General features: G+C 43.4%; 1 protein-coding gene across 1 annotated transcript in view; it reads left to right on the top strand.

Moving 5' to 3' along the window:
* Positions 1-16523, top strand: part of UST (uronyl 2-sulfotransferase) — a 585268-nt gene that overhangs the window by 214377 nt on the left and 354368 nt on the right. The gene's annotated exons all lie outside the window — the stretch shown is intronic.

Below are 16523 nucleotides of genomic sequence, written 5' to 3'. Positions count from 1 at the left end.
TGACAATACTAAATATGTGTATTTTATTAAATTATATTAATTTTCAATATGGCAAAAGGGGTTTGATTTGAACTTTTAGATTTTGTTGTTTTTTTCATTTAATTTAAAACATTTTTTTTCTATATTTTCATGTTTTTACTAGTTCCCTACGAGACTATATGGCTGCGCACTCCGAACACTTCTCCTGATCAGAGAAATGCTGTGTTCCTGTGAGTGCCGGCATTCTGCACTTAGGGGGTCATCATCTGTCCCCACTCTGCTATGACAATTTATTGACCACGTAAGCCCACATTACAGGAACAGACATGACCATGGACTTACAGGTACGAACTTGGCCGTGAAGGAATTAAAGAAAAAAAGATTAATCAGATCTGGCATTCTTCTTCCATTGCTACATGGTCCTGTTTTAATGCTTGCACTGCTTTTGTAGGTGCTTTCACCACTGTATATGGGTCAGCATGAGGCACGTTGATCAATCTGCGGCAAGCTGTGATGCACTATTTGTCTAACGCCTTTCTAGCATAACCAAGAATAACATTTTTGAAGTGTGTGCTACAGTAGCTTTTCTGTGGGACAACACCAGGAGTGTTGGTCTTCACCTCCCACATGGTACGGAAATAGACACTTTACCCATGAACAGGCCACTGTCTGTGGTGATAAGCTGCATCATTCTCCTTATCTTCATGTTTGCCATCATTGTGGTTTTTCCATAATCTAGGGTTTATTTGCCTAAGAGCTGTGTATTTATTAACTTATTGTAACTTTTGAACTTCCCAAGAAGTTCATGGATATATTTTACCCTGATATTTCTATATGTGATCTCCACCTGTGTTTTTCACCCCTTATATTAACCCCTTTGCACACCCTGATGTAATAGGACATCACCATGTTATACTGCAGCCATCTGCTTCTAACAGCTGTCACCAGAGCTGGCTCCCATCGCTGATGTTTAACCATTTATATTCCACAGTCAATCATTGACAGTGGCATTTAAATGCTTGGGTTGCGCCCATTGATTTCCTGTGACACGATTTTTGGGATCTCAATGGGCTGCCATGGCAGTTGGATGCCTAAAAGCACCCCTCACTTCCACAAAATGTAAATAGCAGTTTCCTCATTTACACACAAACTAATATCTTTAAAATGGTGAAAAGTTAAAAACATCACATATAGTATTTTAAAGAGATGGGGAACTTTTTATGAAAATAGTCATTGCAGAGGACTTGCCATAAATATATAGTTTTTTTTAGCTGTTCTAAATGTCGCTGTTCTTCTGAAAATTGTTATTTTTCTTTTGTTCCTGCAATAATTTGTTCCTTAGATATGGCCCACTCTTCTTTTTAGCTGCTTTTTCATGAAGACGCCCACAGGATCATGTCCATTTGGCTAACTGGGTAGATTTTCATACGTGATGCAGAAAGAAAGAGGGGGTAATGTATGTCAAGTGGAAGGTGGTCTATAAGCTTTATTTACATAAAACCCCCAAACACCTTGAATTCTTTGTGTATCAAACTCATTCTGTAATTTATTCCCAAGCTCCCTGACACATATCCACAACATGATTATTTCTGCCGAAATGTTTACACACATGTTTCACATGCAGCCTTTATGAATATGTATTAAAAATATTTTAAAGTACTAAAACTGCTCGATGATGTAACATGCAGCAGAACATCTGGTCTTGCACATTAGCATAGTTTCAAGCCCTTTGAACCTGCATATTTGACGAATGATAGAAAACAGTCTAGTTTACACTGAATCATACTGTCTATGAATGTTGCTTTACCATTACGAGGAAAGGAATAGTCAAACACAATTATATGATCCCAACATACAGTTCTTCTGCTCCTTTAAGATTTTCAAAGATGTCACAATAAGGGCCTGTTTTTTCTGCATTTCCTATACATGTGGGTTAAGATCAGAAATGTTTTCCTGTTTTTTGTTTTTCTTTTATTTTTAGTACATAATGCAAACCACAAAGGGTGGATCCAACTGTCTTGTGTAAACTTTGGTTTGGAAATGGTTTCTTTGATAGTTCAACTGAAAATTTGCCTGAGAGCATCCATACCCAAAATGTGGATGTCAGCCGATTAACATCTTTAGATGAATGCAGTATTAGGAGGGTATCTTAATGGGCATTTGTCAGCAGATTTTTGCTATGTAATCTGAAGACAGCATGCTGCAAGGGTTAAAACATAGAATTCAGGAATGTGTCTCTTGTCAAGGTCCGATCTGTTGTTTTCCTGCAATTTGTTTAAATACAAGGACTTATAATTGTTTGGACTACAGTCACTGACAGAAGTTCTGTCGCTTATCCATGTTATGTAAATAAAAGCTTATAACCTGACTTTAAATTCATCCATTGGTTTCATAAATTACTTTTTTGAAAGCTGAAACCCTCCCAAATTTGGTTTAGGTTATCAAAATAAAGTTGCTGCTAAGCTGAAATATTGATCATTTAATGAACACAGGTCAGATTTTGGCAAGACAAAAGTTTTGTCGCCCACAGAAAGTAATGTGAAATTCAGAAAAATAACTTCTAATACAAAGATATGTTGTATAACATTGGTGAATGAAGTTGTGGTGCTATTAGAGCCATATTTAATATTTTGTGTGACTTCCATGAGCTTGAAGAACTGCATCCATGCGGTTCAACAGTGATTCATACAATTTATTGATGAAGTCATCAGGAATAGCAAAGAATGCAGTCTTAAGGCTACTTTACACGCTGCAATATCGGTCCCGAGCTAGCGTGGGTACCCGCCGCCATCTGTTGTGCGACACGGGCAAATCGCTGCCCGTGCCGCACAACATCGCGCAGACCCGTCACACATACTTACATGCCCGGCGACGTCGCTGTGACCGGCGAACCGCCTCCTTTCTAAGGGGGCGGTCCGTGCGACGTCACTGAGCGGCCGCCCAATAGAAGCGGAGGGGCAGAGATGAGTGGCCGGAACATCCCGCCCACCTCCATCCTTCTGCATAGCGGCCGGGAGGCAGGTAAGGAGAGGTTCCTCGTTCCTGCGGCGTCACACATAGCGATGTGTGCTGCCGCAGGAGCAACGAACTACATCGTTACTGCTGCAGTAACGATAATCGAGAATGGACCCCCATGTCACCGATGAGCGATTTTGCATGTTTTTGCAACGATACAAAATCACTCATCGGTGTCACACGCAGCAACATCGCTAATGCGGCCGGATGTGCGTCACAAATTCCGTGACCCCAACGACTCCGCATTAGCGATGTCGCAGCGTGTAAAGCCCACTTTAGGCTGGAGTCATACTTGCAATTAACTCGCACGAGTGCAATGCGAGAAAATCTCGCATTGCACTCGGACCAATGTTAGTCAATGAGGCAGCTACCATCTGCTATTTTTTTCACAGTCCAAATCGGACTGAGAAAAAAAATCGCAGCATGTTGCGTTTTGGTATGTTTCACGTGCGAGTCACTCCAATGAAAGTCTATGGGTGCGTGAAAAATAAAAGAATGTCACACGGACGGCTCACACACCATCCTAGTGACATGCGTTTTTCTAAATACATTTATCGTATGTTGCAGAAAACACTGTGTGACGGGGTATGCGACAGAGCAGTGAGGGACACCAGGCCAAGGAACAATCCAAAGGGCTTAATTGGAACCACAAAGATAAAGCACCAAACAAATATAAATCCTTAAAGTCTTCAAGGAGTCCACAACAAAACAAAAGATTCAGGGGCACCGCCTGGTATTCCGATGCCAGGGAAAATAGGGCAATGGTCCTTATATGAGTTCCTTGAGTCCAACAGGGGGAACAATAAAACACAATCCCAAGTGGCCACTGATCTCCAGTCTGTAACAGTCCATACAAAGGCCCTAGGATCCAGCCTCAGCTATAGATCCTAGTGCTTCTCCAGCCGAGATCCAACTAACCTAACATGGGTCTCATTGTTCTTCTCTCTTGGGATCAGCCCCTTAGGTGGGCACACCTCCCCCTAGACATCTGATACATGAATGGACTTTAAACTCCTGGCTCTGTTCTGTTTACCAAGTTGTGGTTGGAGAAGTCCCATGCTGAGAAGAACAAACAATCTCCCAGCAGAAGCAGTACAAAGGAGGGACAGACTATTACACCATGAGCACAGGCGGGGGAGGGACACGCTGTTACACACTGGAAATGAGTGAGGTCTGTCGATGTCGGTCAATCTCTATCTCTGTCAGTCGGTCTCTCTCTCTATCTGTCTCTATTCTCTCTCTGTCGGTCTCTCCCTCTCCCCCCTCTCTCATACTCACCGATCACCAGTGCGGCACTGTCACAAAGCTCCGACGGCTTTTTCTCTTTTGCAAAATCCGGCCACTCATTATTCCATCACGTATTCACTGCTTTCCCCGCCCACCGGCGCCTATGATTGATTTATTTGAAATAAATGACAACCCTCCCCTTTTCACCACTTTATTAAACCCCCAAATAACCCCTCCAGGTCCGACGTAATCCACAGAGGTCCCACGACACTTTCAGCTCTGCTACATCAGAAGCTGACAGAGAGCGGTCACAGACCACGACCTCTCTCTGTGAGCTCCCTGTAGCGACTGAAGGGAGTCACGCTATCAGCGAGGACGTCACTCAGGTTACCCGCGGCCACAGTTCTCAGCGGGAGGACTTCTGCTGTGGCCGCGGTAACATCAGTGACGACACCGCTGATAGCGCAGATCACTTCAGTCACTCAGGGCCCAACACATCAGGCCCCGACACACAGACAGAGCCGCGGGATGACAATGAAGTCGGGTGAACTTCATCCGACTTCATTCTGATCCCACGGCTCTGTCTATGTCTGCTGTCAGTGGCCATTCAGCTCTGCTACATGGCTGTCTGTTGTCAGCGGCCATGTAGAAGAGCTAAATGGCAGATGACATAGCTGCTGAGAATAAAAACGGATCTCATACGGATCACACACGGATTGCACATGGACTACAATCAAGAGAAAAATCACAGAATCGCATTGCAGTTGCATTGCAGATGGATCAACACTCGGACAGAGCTCATGCTACTTTCTAGCATGAGACTCGGTCCGATTTTACACTCGCAAGTGTGATTCCAGCCTTACATCTAGATTCTTTGGTTTTGTCTTCCAAGCCTCCTCTTTCATCCTACCCCAAACATGCTCAATGATGTTCATGTCTGGTGACTGGTCTGGCCAGTCCTTGAGCACCTTGATCTTCTTTGCCAGGAGGAACCTTGTTGTAGAGATGGATGAATGAGATGGAGCACCATCCTGCTGCAGAATTTGACCCCTTTTTATGATTGGGAATGTAAAAGGTAGCTAATACTTCTTGATATTTTAGGCTATTGATATTGCCTTCCACCTTGCAAAGGTTTCGCACCCCCCCCCATAAACCCCAGACCATGATTTTTCCACCACCAAGCTTAACTGTTTTCTGGATCCATACCGGCTCCAGTAGGTCTTCTGCAGTATTTGCGGCGGCTGTGGTGTAAGTCAACTGAAGATTTATCAGAGAAATCCACCTTCTGCCACTTTTCCTGCGTCCATCTGTTTAGCAGGCTGTGGGACTTGGCAAATGCCACATGGTTTTTTAATTGCCTTTTGTTTAGTGCTGGCTTCTGGGCACTGATTCGACCATGGAGGCCATTTTGAGACAGAATCCTACAAACTGTTCTAGTTGACACAGGGACTTGAGGTGACCAGGCCTTTTGGAGCTCCACTGCAGTGGAAGAGGAGCTGGCTTTGGATTTTTTAACCAACAAAGGTTCCTCCTGCGTTGTTGTCTTGCGGGGTCTGCCGGACCTTGGCTTGTCAAAAACATCTCCTGTCTCTTCAAATCTTTTTTTATTTTTTTGTATTTGACGCTGAGACACATTAAAAGTGCCAGCCACCTCTGCAGTTTATCTGGTCTTCAGCCTCTTGATAATCAAGGCTTTGGTCGCAGGGTGGATTTTTGGCATGTTGTCAGAGGTCAAGTTGCAGTTCAACTGAAGGTCTGGGGTGCTAGTTTCTTTTTATATACACCTACTAATTAAGCGATCATTTAGTTAGCACAGGTGAGGATGTAAACTAGGATTGGGTGCATTATATGACAAGGCGACAACTTTTGTCTTGCCAAAATCTGACCTTTCTGTGTTCATTAAATGATCAATATTTCAGCTTTGCAGCAACTTTATTTTTATAACCTAAACCAAATTTGGGAGGGTTGCAGCTTTCAAAGGAGTAATTTATGAAACCAATGGATGAATTTAAAGTCAGGTTATAAGTTTTTATTTACATAACATGTATAAGCGACAGAACTTCTGTCAGTGACTGTACGTACATTGTATCGTGCATGGCGGTCCGGCATGCTCCTTCCTCTGATTTATATCTCACTGTCAATGTTCTGTCTCTATAGAGAGCCTGGTGTAGGCAGTGCAGCTCTCTCAGCTCTGCTACATGGCTAAATCTAATTATTCTGATTGTCAGAACTCCACACCTGTAAGCACTTCAACAGCTCACTCTGTACAAATGCGCAGCTTTCAAAGTGCTGGGGCATACTTGCAGCCGTCAATCACAGCAAAGTGAGCAGTCTATTAACACTTCTGGTTTTCTTACTTTGCAGCCCTTTTGCTGCCTAACCCCTGTGCACAGTACTGTATGTACAGTAAGTCTATATGTATATATATATATATATATATATATATATATATATATATATATATACAGGGAGGTCCAAAAGTAGGTGGACAGTGTGTGTAATAGGGTTGTGAAGGTGGAGATTTATCAAACATGGTGTAAACGAAATTGAAGAAAATCTAGTAATTTTGGATAACATTATGTGGAGTGATGAAGCTTCTTTCAAATTATCTGGCCATATTAACAGATATAATTGTATTTATTGGTATAATGAGAACATTCATTTAACATTAGAGCTAAATGAGCCTGGTGTCAATGTTTGTGGTGGTATTTCAAGTTTTGGTGTTTTAGGACCAATATTTTTTGATGGAACAGTCACAGGAGATAAGTATCTTGAAATTCTAATGAATCAAGTTGTTCCCCAGTTACAGCAACAGCCTAATTCAAATGACCTTTATTTCCAACAAGATGGGGCCCCTCCACATTATTCAAGAGTAGTCTACGAGTATCTTGATGAAACATTTCCTAATAAATGGATTGGCCAAAGAGGCCCACTTGATTGGCCGCCACGTTCACCAGACTTGACCCCAATGGATTTTTTTCTTTTGGGGAGTAATCAAGGCCAACGTTTATAGTCGAAAACCAAAAAATGTCAGTGATTTGAAAAATTACATAAGAGATGCATTTCAAGAAATTAATACCCAAAGAGACTTGTGCAAAAATGTTTGTTGAAGCGTAAGGCCTAAGACACACAGCATGAAAATCGGAGCGAGTGAGATGCGATAAACATCGCATTCCACTCGGACCAATATTAGCCTATATGTCAGCACCCATGAGCGATTATTTTCTCAGCCCTAATTGGACCGAGAAAACAATCACAGCATGCTGCGACTGTAATGTGATCCAGGTTTCTCTCGCACCCATTCAAGTCTGTGGGTCGGGTGAAAAATCGCACTGCACTCGCAATACACCGATGTACTGCAAGTGCAGGGCGAGAATGGCAATAGCTGGCTACGGAGGAGAGATGGAGATAAATCCCTCCCTCCCCTCCACCAGCCCGCCCCTCTTCAGCACTGGCCCGCCCCTCCTCAGTGCTGGCCCGTCCCCCGCAGCTGTGGTCCGATCGCATGATCGGACCTCAGTCGCAGTGACACTCGCATGACACTCGGCTCCTGCTGTGCTACCAGCGTGAGACGAGTGTCATGCGAGGATCGCAGTAGATCCTCGTGTGTCCCCGCCTAAGAGGCAGACTTCAAAGCTGTGGAAATTGCAATAGAAAACAGTTTGAGCACCTGCGTTGATAAAATTCAAGGGCTTTTGTATTATTGCTCAGAATGAAATTTAATTGTCAATGTTATGCTTGTGTTAGTAGATATAATATTATATATAAATTAAAACAAATTTTATTATTTTCTGTACACCTACTTTTGGACCACCTTTTATATATATATATATATATATATATATATATATATGTGTGTGTGTGTATATATATATATATATATATATATATTTTTATATATATATATATATATATATATATATATATATATATATATATATATATATATATATATTATGTGTTGCTGTCATAAGAAGAAATAGTGCTCAACTGGAAGAACTTGCCAAATCAATAAGCGGATTAATGGTTCAAGTTTGTAGGTTGAAGGCTTATTCCAATGTCAGCTTTCCATGGCTCTGACCACTAGAGAAAGAGCTGTTGAAACAGCTGCAAGTGGCTGAGCAGAGTTACACTGTTTCCATAACTAATAAAAATGAGTATGAGTTATGGAAACAATGTAACACAGCAAGCAAGCTTTGTCCAGTGAAATCCCCGTGAAAGACTAAGGTGGGAAGGTGGGAATAATCCTTTAATTGGGCAGTCCAATTAGAAAAAAGATCTTTATGTACCTTATTATGCCATTTTTAAATAATAGAAGGAGATTATTCTGGACAATTGCTAATTAGGCTGACCACTAAACATTATATGGACCACTATGTCTCATATTCACTTTGGTGTCCCTGCAGAAAAATTGAAAACGTGTTGCCAGATTTACCAGCAGAATATTCATTTATGTGCAGAAATTTTTGGACAATGACACAAGTTTTGGCATTTTAGCTGTTTATCAAAACATATTCAAGATACAGTTACAGTGCCTACAAGTAGTATTCAACCCCCTGCAGATTTAGCAGGTTTACACATTCAGAATTAACTTGGCATTGTGACATTTGGACTGTAGATCAGCCTGGAAGTGTGAAATGCACTGCAGCAAAAAAGAATGTTATTTCTTTTTTTATTTTATTTTTAAATTGTGAAAAGTTTATTTAGAGGGTCATTTATTATTCAACCCCTCAAACCACAAGAATTCTGTTTGGTTCCCCTAAAGTATTAAGAAGTATTTCAGGCACAAAGAACAATGAGCTTCACATGTTTGGATTAATTATCTCTTTTTCCAGCCTTTTCTGACTAATTAAGACCCTCCCCAAACTTGTGAACAGCACTCATACTTGGTCAACATGGGAAAGACAAAGGAGCATTCCAAGGCCATCAGAGACAAGATCGTGGCGGGTCACAAGGCTGGCAAGGGGTACAAAACCCTTTCCAAGGAGTTGGGCCTACCTGTCTCCACTGTTGGGAGCATCATCCGGAAGTGGAAGGCTTATGGAACTACTGTTAGCCTTCCACGGCCTGGACAGCCTTTGAAAGTTTCCACCCGTGCCGAGGCCAGGCTTGTCCGAAGAGTCAAGGCTAACCCAAGGACAACAAGGAAGGAGCTCCGGGAAGATCTCATGGCAGTGGGGACATTGGTTTCAGTCAATACCATAAGTAATGTACTCCACCGCAATGGTCTCCGTTCCAGACGAGCCCGTAAGGTACCTTTACTTTCAAAGCGTCATGTCAAGGCTCGTCTACAGTTTGCTCATGATCACTTGGAGGACTCTGAGACAGACTGGTTCAAGGTTCTCTGGTCTGATGAGACCAAGATCGAGATTTTTGGTGCCAACCACACACGTGACGTTTGGAGACTGGATGGCACTGCATACGACCCCAAGAATACCATCCGTACAGTCAAGCATGGTGGTGGCAGCATCATGCTGTGGGGCTGTTTCTCAGCCAAGGGGCCTGGCCATCTGGTCCGCATCCATGGGAAGATGGATAACACGGCCTACGTAGAGATTTTGGCCAAAAACCTCCGCTCCTCCATCAAGGATCTTAAGATGGGTCATCATTTCATCTTCCAACAAGACAACGACCCAAAGCACACAGCCAAGAAAACCAAGGCCTGGTTCAAGAGGGAAAAAATCAAGGTGTTGCAGTGGCCTAGTCAGTCTCCTGACCTTAACCCAATTGAAAACTTGTGGAAGGAGCTCAAGATTAAAGTCCACAGGAGACACCCAAAGAACCTAGATAACTTGGAGAAGATCTGCATGGAGGAGTGGGCCAAGATAACTCCAGAGACCTGTGCCAGCCTGATCAGGTCTTATAAAAGATGATTATTAGCTGTAATTGCAAACAAGGGTTATTCCACAAAATATTAAACCTAGGGGTTGAATAATAATTGACCCACACTTTTATGTTGAAAATTTATTAAAATTTAACTGAGCAACATTTGGTTTGTAAGATTTATGTATCTGTTAATAAATCCTGCTCTTGTTTGAAGTTTGCGGGCTCTAACTTATTTGCATCTTATCAAACCTGCTAAATCTTCAGGGGGTTGAATACTACTTGTAGGCACTGTATATACAGTCATGGCAAAAAGTTTTGAGAATGACACCAAAATTATATTTTCACATGATCTGTTGCCCTCTGGTTTTTAATTGTGTTTGTCTGATGTTTACATCACATACAGAAATATAATTGCAATCATATTATGAGTACCAAAAGGTTATATTGACAGTTAGAATGAGTTAATGCAGCAAGTCAATATTTGCAGTGTTGACCCTTCTTCTTCAGGACCTCTGCAATTCTCCCTGGCATCCTCTCAATCAACTTCTGGATCAAATCCTGACTGATAGCTGTCCATTCTTGCATAAGCAATGCTTGCATTTTGCCAGAATTTGTTGGTTTTTGTTTATCCACCCGTCTCTTGATGATTGCCCACAAGTTCTCAATGGGATTAAGATCTGGGGAGTTTCCAGGCCATGGACCCAAAATCTCTATGTTTTGTTCCATGAGCCATTTAGTGATCACCTTTGCTTTATGGCAAGGTGCTCCATCATGCTGGAAAAGGCATTTTTGGGCGCCAAACTGCTCTTGGACAGTTGGGAGAAGTTGCTCTTGGAGGACATTCTAGTACCATTCTTTATTCATGGCTGTGTTTTTAGGCAAGACTGCGAGTGAGCCGATTCCCTTGGCTGAGAAGCAACCCCATACATGAATCGTTTCAGGATGCTTAACAGTTGGCATGAGACAGGACTGGTGGTAGCGCTCACCTCTTCTTCTCCTAATAAGCTGTTTTCCAGATGTCCCAAACAATCGAAAAGGGGATTCATCTGAGAAAATGACTTTACCCCAGTCCTCAGCAGTCCACTCCCTGTACCTTTTGCAGAATATCAGTCGATCCCTGATGTTTTTTCTGGAGAGAAGTGGCTTCTTTGCTGCCCTCCTTGAAACCAGACCTTGCTCAAGCAGTCTTCGCCTCACAGTGCGTGCAGAAGCACTCACACCAGCCTGCTACCATTGCTGAGCTAGCTCGGCACTGCTGGTAGTCCGATCCCGCAGCTGAAACAGTTTTAAGATACGGTCCTGGCGTTTGCTTGTCCTTCTTGGGCGCCCTGGAGCCTTTTTGGCAACAATGGAAGCTCTCTCCTTGAAGTTCTTGATGATGCGATAGATTGTTGACTGAGGTGCAATCTTTGTAGCTGCGATACTCTTCCCTGTTAGGCCATTTTTGTGCAGAGCAATGATGGCTGCACGTGTTTCTTTAGAGATAACCATGGTTAACTGAAGAGAAACAGTGATACCAAGCACCAGCCTTTTTTTAAAGTGTCCAGTGGTGTCATTCTTACTTAATCATGACTGATTGATCGCCAGCCCTGTCCTCATCAACACCCACACCTGTGTTAATGGAACAATCACTAAAACAATGTTAGCTGCTCCTTTTAAGGCAGGAATGCAATGATGTTGAAATGTGTTTTGGTGGTTGAAGTTCATTTTCTTAGCCAATATTGACTTTGCAAGTAATTGCTGTTAAGCTGATCACTCTTTATGACATTCTGGAGTATATGCAAATTGCCATTAGAAAAACGTAAGCAGTAGACTTTGTAAAAATTAATATTTGTAGCATTCTCAAAACTTTTGGCCATGACTGTAATCAATATGGGCTTAAAGTGCAGACTCTCAGCTGTTACATAGTTATATAGGTTGAAAAAAGCCCTAGATCCATGTAGTTCAACCTTCCTTCACAAATTATACATTTTGTCACTAAATCATTTATAACCGACAATGTTGTGTGCACTGAGGAAATCATCCAGTCCTTTTTTAAAAGCGGTTATAGTATCTGCCATTACTACTGTGGAGACACGGGGCTCAGTGGGTGCTCTCGTCCACTGAAACCCGCCGCCTTTAGAAAGACAGCGTGACTCAGGGCTCATCGCAACTGCACGCCGGCCTCCTTAACCGTGGGCGTAACACTACTCAGACAACACAGGATGAGGGAACCACAATAATTAGACTTTATTGGATCCCCAAACAATTAACGGCACATAACACATGACCAGCAAAACACACAAATGTAACAGGCAACAGAGTCTCACCCTTCTGCTGGCTCACCAGGGATTTAGAATGTCCATGCCTCAGAGGTTCCAGGGCTATTTACTCCAATCCAGCAGCACCCCGCTTTTGGCGGGCACCCACCGAGAAAGGAATAATGCCAGATTCAGGAAGCTGTGTGAGGTCTGCAAAGTCTGTAACAGGTGACTGAACTGTCCCAACCTGAGTGTCCTCCTTAGGTAGTCCTGGTATGATGTTACAATCCTGGCAGCCGGAGTCGAAATCCCTAGGCTGTGGATATGGTCTCCAACCGGAACCGGAGTCCCTAGATTGAAGCCATAAGATATCCTGATCCTCTAGTCAGCTCCAAAGAGCTTAGACTGGATCCATCAGCATCCATCAACCACCTGGTGGCTTAAAGAAATCCCTTTTATAGCCACAGCCTTCCACTTAGATACACTGCATCCTCATCGATTGGTTGGACAAGAGCGCCTCTCCCATTGGATGAATCTCAAGCTGCATGGACAATGTTCATCCAAATGATGTCTACAGAAAGACTGAGGGTATACATGTAGTCTGGGAGTCACCAACTAGATAATGGCTACTAAGTTAATCACATTAGCAATACACAACTACAATACAATGAGAACTTTGCATAATTGAGTTATCTGGGTGTCTTGGCTTCAGTGGCCAACACAATTACATGAGTCAAGAAGAGTCTTGTAAAAACAATGAGGGACTTATCCCCGTCTATAAACAATCTATCATCCTGTCTGGCTGAATTTTAAGAAACTTTAACCCATGAGAGTCCATGTCGTCACAACTACCTCTTGTGTTATTTGAGTATATGTACATCCTAATTGGAGTAAGAGTTTAATAACTACAGCTCTTTAACATGTGGCTGCCTCTTTTATAAGGGAGCAAAAGTAATTGGACCAATATTTCAAAAGTTCTTTAATTGGCTGCATGGGCTATTCCCTCATTAATGCATTATTAATTAAGTAGGTAAAAGGTCTGGTGTGTCATTTGCATTTGGAAGCTGTTGCTTCAAACCCACGACATACAGACAAAGGAGCTCTCAATTGAAGAGAAACAGATCATCATTAGGCAAAAAAAACAAGAAGAAATCCATCAGAAAGATAGCAAAATAGTTAGTAGTGGCCAAATCAACAGTTTGGAACATTCCGGGAGAAAAAAAGAGAACGCAATGATGTGCTTGGGAACTAAAAAAAAGGCTTAGACATCCATGAGCGTCAACAATGGTGGATGATTGCAAAATCCTTTCCATGGTGAAGAAAACCACTTCACAACATCCACGCATGTGAAGAACACTCTAAAGGCAGTACCGTATTTTTAATTTTATAAGTCGCACCAGACTATAAGACGCACCCCAAATTTAGAGATAAAAAAGGTAAAAAAATGGGGTCGGTTTATACTCTGGTGGTGTCTTACCGGAGGGGGGCGGCAGCAGTGGTGGAGCGGGGTCACAGTTGGCAGGGGTGGTGCTGGAATGGGGCAATGCTGCAGGTGCTGCGATGGGGGCCGTGCTGGCTGCGATGGGGGCTGTGCTGCCTGTGGGTGCTGTGCTGGCTGTGTTGAGCAGAGCAGTGTGAATGCTCTGTCGGCGGTTGTAGCGTCAAGAGTCGCAGATTGAGCTCTTGGCTCAATAATAAGCCAAGATCTCATCTGCACACGTGCCACCTCCGGGCGCTTTTTTCCTTAAGTCCGCTGCTGGGAGATAAATGGGTCGGAGGCGGCGGATGTGCAGATGAGATCTTGCGCCGAGAGCTCCATCTGTGCACGAGATGACTACAGGTGCCATTATTTGAAGCCCGCACCGCCGACAGAGCATCTCACCCATTGCACTGCCCTGCTCCACACAGCACTCACCGCAGCCAGCACAGCCCCCACCGCAGCCAGCACAGAGCCCATTCTCCACCTCGCGGTAAGCTACATTCACATTATAAGACACACCCCTCATTTTCCTCCAAAATTTTTGGGAGGAAAAGTACATATTATAATCTGAAAAATATGGCATCTTGTTTCCCCAAAAATAAGACACTGTCTTATATTATTTTTTATATTATTTTTTGCCCCGAAAAATGCACTAGAACTTATTTTCGGGGTAGATCTTATTTTTGTGGAATCACGGTTTGGGGGTACGTTTACCCCTAAAAGAAGGCAGACACTCCCCATGAGAATTGCACTTACCAGACCCCGGACATCTGTCTTGCTCCCAGGTCTTCCTACGTTCCACAGCATTCTCTCTTAGCTTCTCCTGGGTTCCACAGCAATCTCTCCCAGGTCCTCCTGCATTCTACAGTGGTCTCTCCCAGGTCCTCTTGCGCTCCACAGTAGTGTCTCCTAGGTCCTCCTGCATTCCACAATGGTCTCTCCCAGGTCCTCCTGCCTTTCACAGTGGTTGCTCCCAGGTTCACCTGCTGGCCTGAAGCAATACGGTTTCACTGTATGTGTGTTTATATGTGAACGGAATGTTACTGCGATCGTATGTGTGTGCGTAAGAGAGCGGAGAGATTCTGGACACAATGTGTGTGTATAAGTGGAATGGCAAGGGACCCGACAGTGACGCAGATGTGCGTGAGGGCCTCCAGTGTCAGCACTTGCCAACTGTAGTTTTTTGGGATCTGGTGACTGTGTTTTGTTTTTTTTTTTGGGGGGGGGAGTTGTCTGCTTTGTTTTGGGGCTGTCTTCTTTTTTGGTTCTCTCTTTTGAGGTTGACTTTTCTCTTTTGGGAGGGTGTCTGCTTTCTTTAATGAAGTGTGCTGCTGTATTCTTTAACTTTTTTAGCTGCCTGGACACTTCATTATTAAACCACAATTAGGGTTGATTTTTGGAAGAGGATTTATATTTTAAGTGTACTCCAAAATTCTTTCTAGAGGTGTTTCAGTATCCTAAGGCGGGCTTTGCACACTACGACATCGCAGGTGGGGTCAAATTGAAAATGACGTACTTCCGGCATCGCATGCGACATCATAGTGTGTAAAGGTTCGATGATACGATTAACGAGCGCAAAAGCATCGTAATCGTATGATCGGTGCAGCGTCGGCGTAATCCATAATTACGCTGACGCGACGGTCCGATGTTGTTCCTCGCTACTGAGGCAGCACACATCGCTGTGTGTGAAGTCGCAGGAGCGAGGAACATCTCCTACCGGCGTCACCGCGGCTTCCGTAGGATATGCGGAAGGAAGGAGGTGGGCGGGTTTCATCAGTGATTGGTCAGTGTTTCAGTTTTTACAATCAGTGATTCATCAATGATTTATGCATAAAAAAAAACAAACTGGAATGGTTTTCCTATCCAATAGGATACGGTCACATGATCATATTTTCAGTGTTGTTTGTAAAAAAAAACCTGACCTCACATTGTCAGCACTTGGACCAATGATATATGGTGTGCTTAGGAGAAAAGTTTATTCACAGAAACCAAATGTCTGCGTGATATTATGTATTAATCTTTCGTAGACATTCCCGACTATGAGTGTGACCAAAAAAAAAAAAATCAGTTCCCATATGGATCATCCTTAAATTGTCTGATTTTTATGCACACAGTGGAATTATTAACATAGAAAATTGTATTTGGCCTTGTAAATTTTATTCGCTCCTGAGATATAAAAACAGATGCCATCCGGCTGTAAAAGCAGACCTATCGATAGCATACAGATGGCATAAAAACAATACAAATAAAAAATCATACATTTTTTCTGGATAAAAATTGTACGATTTGCATGTAAGACTAAGGGGTACTTTGCACACTACGACATCGCAGCTGCGATGTCGGTGGGGTCAAATTAAAAGTGACGCACTTCCGGCATCGCATGCGACATCGTAGTGTGTAAAGGCTCGATGATACGATTAACGAGCGCAAAAGCGTCGTAATCGTATCATCGCTGCAGCGTCGGCGTAATCCATAATTACGTTGACGCGACAGTCCGATGTTGTTCCTCGCTCCTGCGGCAGCACACATCGCTGTGTGTGAAGCCGCAGGAGCGAGGAACATCTCCTACCGGCGTCACTACGGCTTCCGTAGGATATGCGGAAGGAAGGAGATGGGCGGGATGTTTACATCCCGCTCATCTCCGCCCCTCCGCTCCTATTGGCCGCCTGCCGTGTGACGTCGCTGTGACGCCGCACGACCCGCCCCCTTAATAAGGAGGTGGGTCGCCGGCAAGAGCGACGTCCCAGGACAGGCGA

Source organism: Anomaloglossus baeobatrachus, chromosome 3, assembly GCF_048569485.1.
Source record: "Anomaloglossus baeobatrachus isolate aAnoBae1 chromosome 3, aAnoBae1.hap1, whole genome shotgun sequence".
Classification (NCBI taxonomy): domain Eukaryota; kingdom Metazoa; phylum Chordata; class Amphibia; order Anura; family Aromobatidae; genus Anomaloglossus; species Anomaloglossus baeobatrachus.
Note: the sequence above shows the minus strand (reverse complement) of the source record. Positions and strands in the feature narration are given on the sequence as shown.